The sequence below is a fragment of the Dama dama genome, chromosome 27, assembly GCF_033118175.1.
Source record: "Dama dama isolate Ldn47 chromosome 27, ASM3311817v1, whole genome shotgun sequence".
NCBI lineage: Eukaryota > Metazoa > Chordata > Mammalia > Artiodactyla > Cervidae > Dama > Dama dama.
Window position 1 is genome coordinate 50,765,128 of NC_083707.1, and position 10,566 is coordinate 50,775,693.

A 10,566-nucleotide genomic window follows, 5' to 3' on the forward strand; every position below is an offset into this window, starting at 1 on the left:
GGTTTTTGCCCACTGACTTGAATCAGCCACGGGTGTACATGTGTCCGCCATCCTGAGCACCCCTCCCACCTCCCTCCCCACCCCATCCCTCAGGGTTGTCCCAGTGCACCGGCTTTGAGTGCCCTGTTTTATGCATCGAACTTGGACTGGTCATCTATTTCACATATGGTAATAGACATGTTTCAATGCTATTCTCTCACATCATCCCACCCTTGCCTTCTCCCACAGAGTCCAAAAGTCTGTTCTTTACATCTGTGTCTCTTTTGTTGTCTTGCATACAGGGTTATTGTTACCTTCTTTCTAAATTCCATATATATGCGCTAATATACTATATTGGTGATTTTCTTTCTGACTTACTTCACTCTGTATAATGGGCTCCAGTTTCATCCACCTCATTAGAACTGATTCAAATGCATTCTTCTTAATAGCTGAGTAATATTCCATTGTGTATATGTACCACAGCTTTCTTATCCATTTGTCTGCCGATGGACATCTAGGTTGCTTCCACGTCCTGGCTGTTGTAAACAGCGCTGCGATGAACACTGGGGTGCACGTAACAGTTGCACTTTCTTTCCATCAAGTATCTGCACTGTGGCTCCGAAGGTCGGCTTTTTCTCTGACGTCTTTGCCTGGGGAGTCTCAGAATGGATACATTTTTCCTCTCCTCGTGGCCTCCCCCTTTGGTGAAATGGCGTGTGAGTCCTGCCCCGCACTTACGCAGGGCTTGGGCTGGCCAAGCTCCCTGCATGCTGACAGCTCCACGTGCCCAGCCCCCTGCATTGTTTCATTTTGGGGGCAGAGGACCCCGCCCGGCCTGCCCCCCAGCTCTGAACAGTGCCATCCTCAGGCCTGTCCTGCCACATCTAGGCAGGATAGGGGGTCCCCTCCGGGCCCTAGTAGGCCTCCAGGATGTCAAAAGCACAGGGTCTCTCGTGGGGATGGTGGGAGGGCTGTGATGTAGGATGGAGTCTGCCCTGAGCCTCCATTTCCTTCTCCAGGGGATCTTCCCCACCCAGGGATCGAACCTGGTTCTCCTCTATTGCTTGAACCTGCCTAGGGGGCCAGCCCAAGGCTGTAGGTGACAGGACGGCGTGTGTGACCCGCCCCGTCCCCACAGGGCTCAGTGACGTGGAGTGACGGATGTCCGGATGTCCAGGAGAGTCTACTTCTATGAACACGGCAGGACAGACAGGTATTTTTTTTTAATGAAGAAAACATTTCCCACCCAGGGGCTCTGTTTTAACAAAATTAATATAAGCTGTGAATCCAGAGAGCATTTGGATGCTGCAAACATCCCGAGGAGAGGAAGGCTCTGGGTTGGCATCATGCGAGGTTGTTTGTTCCAACCAAATGTGCCTCCTGGTCTCGGCTTCCCCAAGCTTTGCTTCCGGCTTCGGAGCCTCCAGCTCTCCAGTTCTGGAAGGTTCACTGAGTCTCATTTCCTTCTCCTCTGCAGAACCAGGTCTCCACCCTGCCTCTGGGACTGGCAGAAGGGTCAGAGATAATATATGAGGAACTCGTTCTGGAATGAATGGAAAGAAAGTGAGGCGTTGAGTGAGGTGCCAGAAGGCCCGCGTGTGCAGGCTGTGGAGCGGGAAGCCTCTCTCCCTGGTTCCTCCGTGTCCCCCGGCTGTACGGTCAGGGTTTTCCCCATCTGTGTCATCTTTCCTGGTCAAATATGTTGTTTGTCACCCAAGCAGAACTTCTTGTTCCTGTTTTACCTGTGCAGCCTCAGACGCTCTCAAGAATCAAGAACCTGGCCCTGGGGAAGTCCAGGCACTGGTTCAAATGAGGAAAGGGGTTCCCAGAGGCCCAAGAGAGGTGGCCAGCAATCATTCATTTCTCTCATGATGCAGCTTTGCACATGGTAAGAGTGTGAAGGGATTGTAAAGATCCGGATCCCACCTGCCTCAAATGAAGGTATGTGACACACGATAAACAGCTTCCAGGCTCATCGATTTTACTCTTGGAAGTGTATGCGAGAAGTTTATTGATTTAAGATATTTTAATATCAAATATCTGGAGAAGGGAACGGCAACCCACTCCTGCATTCTTGCCTGGAAAATCCCACGGTCAGAGGAGTCTGGTGGGGCTACAGTCTATGGGGTCGCAAAGAGTGGGACACGACTGAGCAACTGAGCCTCAGTTATCAAATAAAGATGTTTGTAAAATGCAGATTGTTCACGGATCAAGAGTAAACACACAGCTTCAGGGAGGTTTCGGACTTGCGGTTTAACAAGGCTGGTGCGGGAGACAGTATGTAACACCCCTGCCCCCGGGGAACACCTCCATTCCATGGCCTCCACGCAGCCTCACCTGGTCCACCCCATACCCACTGAATCGGGACCTTAAGGGGGAGGTGTGTCTCAAAGGGCTCCCAGGCGGCTCTAAAGTTCAGATAGAATTAGCAATGCCGGCTCAAGGGTGTTTGTTCTTAGATGGAAAGGTCTGGAAGGTACTCCCTCAGGGGTGGTTTCTGGTCTCTTTGCAGATGAGCTAGTGGTTTCTTCAAGATCTCAGTGATACACTGACAAGTCTATTGGGGAGCTTTGCTGGATCAAACCAGTGTGAACATCACACCCTGGAGGGTGAGGATGTCCTGAGGGGTCAGCTCCAGATGGCCTGGAAGCTGCAGAGTGTGCCCAAGACGCTGGGTACAGATCTGCCGAAGAGCACCCAGGTTTCATGATTGGGTGGCTTTTTCCATCTTTTGATAATGGGGAGCGAGTGATCTAAGATAACTCTCAAAACCCTGGTAAAGGTAAGATAGCATCCCCCAAACTTCCCCCACTACCTTCCCCACTGAGGCCTGGAGGTGATGCTTTCTTCACAGGACCAGGGACGGATGGGAAAACCACAGAAAAATGAGATTCCCCAGAGAGGTTCAGGTCTTAAGTTTTCAAAAAAAATTCTTGGCACCCAGAACATGGATTCTTAGGCAGGCAGCTTAGCTCTTCATTGTTTGTTCCACAAAGAACACAGTGTCTTTCATCAGATAGATTTCTGAGGCAGCTTTCTGACGAAGCTGCCAGGTTGATGGACAGCATGTCCTCGGTGGTGAGGGCGGTCCAGGGCCGATCTGGTTAGCTCTCAAGCCAGCCCTTGGGGAACAGTCGTCTGGGACCTGGCTGCAGAGAGGCCTCCAGAGGACCGGGAAAGGCTGAGACAGCCCTGTAAGAAGGGGGCCTGGGGCTCAGGAAGGCTGACCAACTGTGGCGTCTCAATTAGAATGTCAGCTGCCGGAGGGCAAGGGTGCGGAACAAAGAGGGGTGAAGACCGCGGGCATCAGAGTCCCACCAACCTGGGCTGAATGCCGGTTCTGGCCCTGGCTGTGTGACCTTGGCAAGTACACCCATCTGAGGTGGTCTTCTCTGTAACGGGGGGGGGGGGGGGGGGGGCTTCTTCCTCGACAGAGTCTAAGGATTAAATGCGACTTATATAAAATGGAGCTTCCTTGGTAGCTCAGACAGTAAAGAATCTGCCTGCAGTGCGGGAGAACTGGGTTCAATCCCCGGGTTGGGAAGATCCCCTGGAGGAGGGAATGGCAACCCACTCCAGTATTCTGGCCTGGGACATTTGGTAGCATGCTTACCCTAAGGAACTCAATGGGTATTTTAGCCATTTAAAAATGTTTTTTTGTCACTTGCTCATAGAATGTCTAGTAAGTCAACATGCTCAAGTTGACTGGCTAAATGAGGGCTTGGTTGAATGTTTATTTAATAAACTCAAATATTTTTCTAAAGTAGTGGTTCTCACTTTGCTATACGCCTGAAACTAACTCAATGTTGACAACTATACTCCAATAGAATGAAATTATAAAAAAAAAAATGCAGTGGTTCTCAATCGGGGGCAATTTTGCACCCCAGAGTACCACTGGCGATGTGTGACTGCATTTTGGATCATCACAACTGTGTGTGTGTGTGTGTGTGTGTGTGTGTGTGTGTGTGTGTGTACAACTGACATCTGACTGGCGGAGGGCAGGGACGCTACTCAACAATGCGCAAGATGGCACCCACCACCCCCACGCCCGGGTCCCAGTTACCCAGCCCCAAATATCCACAGTGCTGAGGTTGAAAGCCCCTGATGTAAAGGGTGAAGCTGAGGCTAGCCCACTCAGACGAGGGGAGTGGGGGAAGCAAATGGGACCCCCAAGTCTCGGATCTGGCAGCAAGTGAAATCTCTTGAACACATCCCTGAAAATGGAACCCTCTTCTCAATTAGGACACATCTTAGTGGTTAGCACTCACAGGGTTAAGTCAGGGAAACTGGATTCAGAATTAAAACTCAGTGGACTGATTCAAAGAGCTTTTTGGGAAGCTGCAAATTAAAAGCAGTAAAAAATTAGGGGGTCAGAAAGGGAAAAGCAACTGGGGGTTGAAATGTGGTCCAGGGGGGGAAAAAGGCATCACACAGCAGTAAAATAGATGAGACCTCTCTCCCATTTTTTAAAATTTTCTTTCTAGGGCAAAACAAATTACATACTAAGAGACTGTAAGTAAAGGAAAGTTTCCATGATTCTGGAAACACTAATGCCTCAGTAGGTCAACAGCTATCTGATTGGGCCAATATCTGCTCATGGCTATGGTCTTAACGAAGAAATTAGAAACCTAAAGTGAAAATCCTGGTTTGACTACAGTTGCAGCCAATTTTGACATTCCATTTGCTTGTCAGAGCACTTCAGTGCCCAGCCTGAGTCCACAAATCAGTTTTGAAAGAAGACATGGTGGGCTTCCGTGGTGGCTCAGTGGTGAAGAATCCCCAGTGTAGGAGACACGGGTTCGATCCCTGGTCCGGGAAGATCGCCCATGCTGTGGAGCAACTAAGCCTGTGTCCTAGAGCCCAGACACTACTGAACCCACGTGCCACGATGACTGAAGCCCATGCAGCCTAGAGCCCATATTTCCCAAAAAGCGAAGCCACTGCAATGAGCAGCCTTCACACCATAACTAGAGAGTAGACCCCGCTTGCTGGTAAGAGAAAAGTCCAGGTAGCAACAAAGACCCAGCACAGACAAAAAAATCCATAAATAAAATAAAAAAAAAGAAAATGTGGAGCCTTAATCCAGTCCAAGTGCTTCAGACTCATGATAGTTTGAGAATATTTACAAATGAACCCAATTATATTAAGAAGTGCTGCTGAAGTTTTTTGATTGGCATGCCCAGGAATTAGAGGACCACTGTGTTCCGTGAAAAATGCTCATGCTGCAGTTATAAGAAACTCATGAGACATTTCCCATGAAATCTTCCTGAAAATGCTTTTAGATTTGGGGTTTTTTATCTTTATCTTAAACCAGTTACTTAGATTCTTAAGCTTAAGCTTTTTTTTTCCTCTGCAAAATGGAGATAATAGTTCCTACCCCTAGGGCTGTGGTCAAGATTAACTAAGATTACACACCAGAGTTCGCTCTGTACTAACTGGGTCACTCAATTAAAGGTCGAACTTTCAAATAGGAAGGTTCTTTACTTTTACTTCGTGTTGCTCTCAGCAGCACCTCAGCATTTTCTTTCAGGGTCATGCTGGGTGTTACAAAGAGCCAAAAGAACAAGAAGGATGCTGCCAAGGAGGAAAATGATTTCACAGTGTCTCTGGGTCTTAGTTTCTTACTTGAATTTCATGTAGGTAAATCATTTCCATATTACAGAAATAAGGAAAATGAGATTCAAAGTACATAATCTGTCAAGCATAGCAGTAGATGCCCTTTATCGAAGCCAGATAATAAGAGAACTGGAATTGAAATAAAGCCCAAAGCTGGAAAATAGGCTGTGTAGGCCCAGTCCAGGAGCAATTCCCCATTGACCAGGAAAACATGGGAAATGACTGAAAATCAGCCATGATCAGTCAAAAATCACCTGTAAAAGGGGGGCACACCCAATTCCCTTCAGTCCTTTAACTTGAATTTGAAGGGCTCTGAGAGAGACTTGCAGTTCAATTGATTCCATGTTTTACCCGGAAGGGCTTACATGTGTGTGTGTGGGTGTGTGTGGGCTCAGTCATGTCCAACTCTTGTGACTCCATGGTCTATAGTCCACCAGGCTCCTCTGTTCATGGGATTTTTTCCAGGCAAGAATACTGGAGCGGGTTGCCATTTCCTCCTCCACGGGATCTTCCCGACCCTGGGATCGAAACCGAATTTCCTGGGTCTGCTGCACTGGCAGGCGGACTCTCTACTACTGAGCCAGCTGGGCAGGGTTTACCTATAGGTGCCCAGATGGCAGGTGCAGTGGAAAGGATCGCAGAAGGACGCTGTTTCCTGGGGGAAGGTTAAAAAAGGAAGGCGCGAGGGCTGAAGGGAGGTGACTGAAAAGGTTGAGAAAAATGGAATAGAAGAGCGACTTTAGAGAGACTTGTCTGCTAGCAGAGAGAGTAAAAGTAAAGGAAACATTTCTGTCATCCTTGACCACAAATAGAATCTTTGATTGAGGGCATAGTTTCCCAAAAGTACTAGGCATCACTTGCTTGGGAAGAGAAAACAAAGTATGATTCTGACTCAAGAGTGCTCACCACAGTCACGAGAAAACAAGATCTCACTGGTTTTCATGCGGCTCAAGAAAAGCCACAGGGAACAGGCCAGGAAAATTAGACACGACTGGAGTTTGTTCTTCGCACTTCCAGTGAGATGGTGGCTCTCTGAGAACGTTCATCTATGTACTGAAAAGACAAACTTAGGAATGTATGTCTGGCTTCAAGATAACTGGAACTACCAGAATTAAAAAGAAACATCCTCAGCCATGGCATTGGGTGACAATGTGCAGTTTTCAAGTCCATATTCAGCAATGTATAGAATAACAAAGGAAAGTTGCTTTTTAATCCATATACAACCCAAAACCCATTCACAGTTCATTCTTGGTTTTTATCAATATGGGAGAAAAAAAAGAGTCCTTAACTGAAGTGTTAAATGTGCTAAGTCGCTTCAGTCATGTCCGACTGTTGGTGACCACCTCATGACTGTAGCCCACCAGCTTCCTCTGTCCGTGGGATTTTTCAGGCAAGAATACTGGAGGGGGGGTGGTGGTTTGCCATTTCCTCCTTTAGGGCATCATCCCAAACCAGGGATTGAACCCGTGTCTCTTACGTCTCTTTCATTGGCTGATGGGTTCTTTACCACTAGCAAGAAAGTAGTTTTAAGAGCCACTTTAAGAGAAAACCCACATAATTACTTTCACACACAAAATTTTTAAAATTTACAGTAAGGTCTTGTAGTAGACTTAACAGTCCATCTCTCCAGTTTTTCTCTGTGATCTTGCTTTCAGAAAATCTTACTTTAAGAATTCCAGTAACAATTTCTTAAGAGTAGTAGGTTTGGCTCTTTCTTTAGTAAGAGGCAAGGTTTACCTACAGGTGCCCAGATTACCCATATTAAAAAAATTGTCAATTGTAATTAGCCTCCAACTAATAAAAATAAATGGAAAAAAAATTACCAGAACTTTTAGAAATTAAAAAAAAAATTGTCACCCAATAGTGAACATCAGAGGCTTTATATCTAGGTAATTTACAAATATTTAACATTAGTGAAGTCCATAAGCTATCAAGTATTCCCTCAACCTTTGTGGAAATCTTAGCTCTCAGTTTTAGATTAATCTTTAAAGTACAATGCCTAATTTCCATACGTTAGCATTTTCCATCTATGACTCAAGTAGACTTGAAACCTCTACCCCACTCAGCTCTCTTGTTAAAATGCCTTTGGTAATTCCCTTGAAATTACAGTAACAGATCCTATAAAAAATTCCACCATAATGTCATGGAATTGATATGAACCTCGGTGTTTTAAAATAGAGAAATACCTATAATTTATTTTCATTTTAAATAATCATTATATTCATATAGTTCCAGGATCACATTTAAAAAAAAAACCTCAAATTTCCATTTTGAACAGAGGCTATTGTTGACTTCTCCAAGAACATTCCGTGGTTGCTTCAGCAGCACATATACCGAGAATATTCCACTTTAACAGAACTCATCCGTCTCAGCATAGGTCATCTCTGTATTTTGAGGTTTTGTGCATCCTTTAAGATGGTGATTTTTCCCATTTTGGTGTTCAAAATTAATATATGCAGTAAATTATGCATGACACTGATAGATGCTTTAGGTAAATATTGAAATGTTGCTGGTAGGCACTGAATAAAGATTTATATAGTCTTGGCCTTTGTTGTCTTTTTTTTTTTTAGTTTATTGAAATATTGAAGTATGCTGATTTACAGTATTGTTACTGTCTCTTAAAACAAGCAGGATTAAGCCAGTTCTTTTCTGTTTTTCACTGCTGTTTTCAGCTGAGTGTCATAGCTCTTAAGATTTTCATACTTAATAAGGTATTTTTGTATACGCTCTTGCAAAATTGAAGATTTGTAATCACAAAGGCAGCAAGGCTCCCTTAGGTGTCAGGTGACAAACATCTCCATTTCCCATGAGCCCTCTAAAAACACCTCAAGGGCCTAAAAACGTAGTTCCTCTCCAACCGTTTTCCTCTTTTGCCTTCCAATCCTGATCTCTGATCACTGAGCTCTGTTTACTGTTAAAGATACCTAGCCAAGAGATACGGAAGGACTCTTGCACTGGGGTGCAAATGCTTCTTATAAACTAGATAAAACATTAATATGGAAACGGCATAGAAAATCCCCAAATGGCAAGAAAATGTAACGTTCATAATTTTCAATTATTTCATGTGGTCAGCTGAAGACACTTACCGGGAATAATTACTCTGTGACACTCAAGTAGGAAGGCCGGCAGTTTAAACAGAACAATTCTTAATTTTATTAAATGGAATCTCCTCATTAGGTTTCTCAATGTCCTTTCCTCTTTCATCAATGCTGCACTGCCTATAGTTACTTACCTGCTAATAGAAAATGGTTAAGGTATGGAATAGCCATAAAACTGCAACCACTAAATTATGCTACGAAAGTATACTGACAATGGAGAAGAGGCTCACAAGATACAGGCATACCTTGTTTCATTGCATCTCGCTTTTCTGCACTTTTAAAAAATAAATTCAGGGTTGGTAGCAATCCTGCATTAAGTCTGTCAGCACCATTTTCCCAACAGCAGTTGCTCACTTTGCGTGTCGCATTTTGGTAGTTCTTGCAGCACTTCTGTTTCATTATTTTATCCGTTATGATGACCTGTAATCCTTGATGTCACTGCTCTGTTTTGGGGCGCCATGGCCTGTGCCTATAAAAGATGGCAAACCTAACTCATGAATTCCTCCACCAATAAGAATGCTTTCATCTCTCCCGCTCTTTGGGCCTCCCTATTCCTGGAGATGTAATTTTGAAATTGTGCCAATTAATAGCACTACATAAAAAGCTAGAAATGATGTAGTGTGGAAGGCATGTCAAGAGCAGAGACAGGCTGAAAGTTGGCTCCCTTGTGCCAGTTAGTCAAGTTGTGATTCCGAGGGAAAAGTTCTTGAAGGAAAAACAACCAGCCACATTTCCTTAAGTCAAAGCCTAATCCAGAGCAAGGCCCTAAATTTCTTCAATTCTATGAGGGCTAAGAAAGTTACAGAAAAAAACCTCTGAAGCTAGCAAAGGTAGGCTCATGGGATTTAAGGGAAGAATCTGTCTCCATAACATCAAAGTGTAAGGTGAATCAGCAAGTGATGTAGAAGCTAAATAGCAAATTTATCCAGAAAATCTAGCTAAGGTAACCAGCATGGGTGGCTATACTAAACAGACTTTCAACGTAAACAGCCCTATATTGGAAGAAGATGCCATCTAGGACTTTCCTAGCTAAAGAGAAGTCAATGCCTGGTCTCAAAAAGTTTCAAAGGAGAAGCTGACTCTTAGGTACTAAGGTAGTTGGTGACTTTTAAATTGAAGCTAACACTAATTTACCATTCCAAAAATCGTAGGGTCCTTAAGAATCATCTACATCTGCTCTGCCTGTGTTTTATAATGGTAGCACACCTATTTACAGCATGGTTTACTGAATATTTTAAGCCCATCACTGAGACTGACAGCTAGAAAAACAGAAAAAAAAAAAAGGATTCCTTTCAAAATATTACTGCTTATTGAATATGCATCTGGTCAACCAAGAACTCTGATGGAAGCTGTACAGTGAGATGAACACAACATTCACTCTGCAGCCCACGCATCAAGGAGTTTCGACTTTCAAGTCTAGTTTTTTGATAAACGTATTAGGACTATAGCTGCCATGGATAGTGTGTTCTCTGATGGATCTGGGCAAAGTTGACCAAAAACCTACAGGGAGTTCTTGATGCCACCAACAACATTCGTGATTCACGGGAACAGGTCAACAGACCAACATCAAGAAATTGGAAGCAGTTGAATCCAACCCTCATAGATGACTTTGAGGGATCAAGATTTTAGTGACGGAAGTAACTGCAGATATGGTAGAAACAGCAAGATGGGTGGGATTAGAAGTTAAGCCTCGAGATGTGACTCAGTCGCTGAAACCTCATGATAAAAACTTTAGTGGAGGAGTTGCTTATGGATGAGTAAATAAAAAGGTCTCTTCAGATGGAACCCACTCCAGGCAAAGATAACATTAAGGCTGGTGAAATGATGACAAAGGATTAAGAATAGGGCATAAATTTAGTTGATAGAGCAGCAT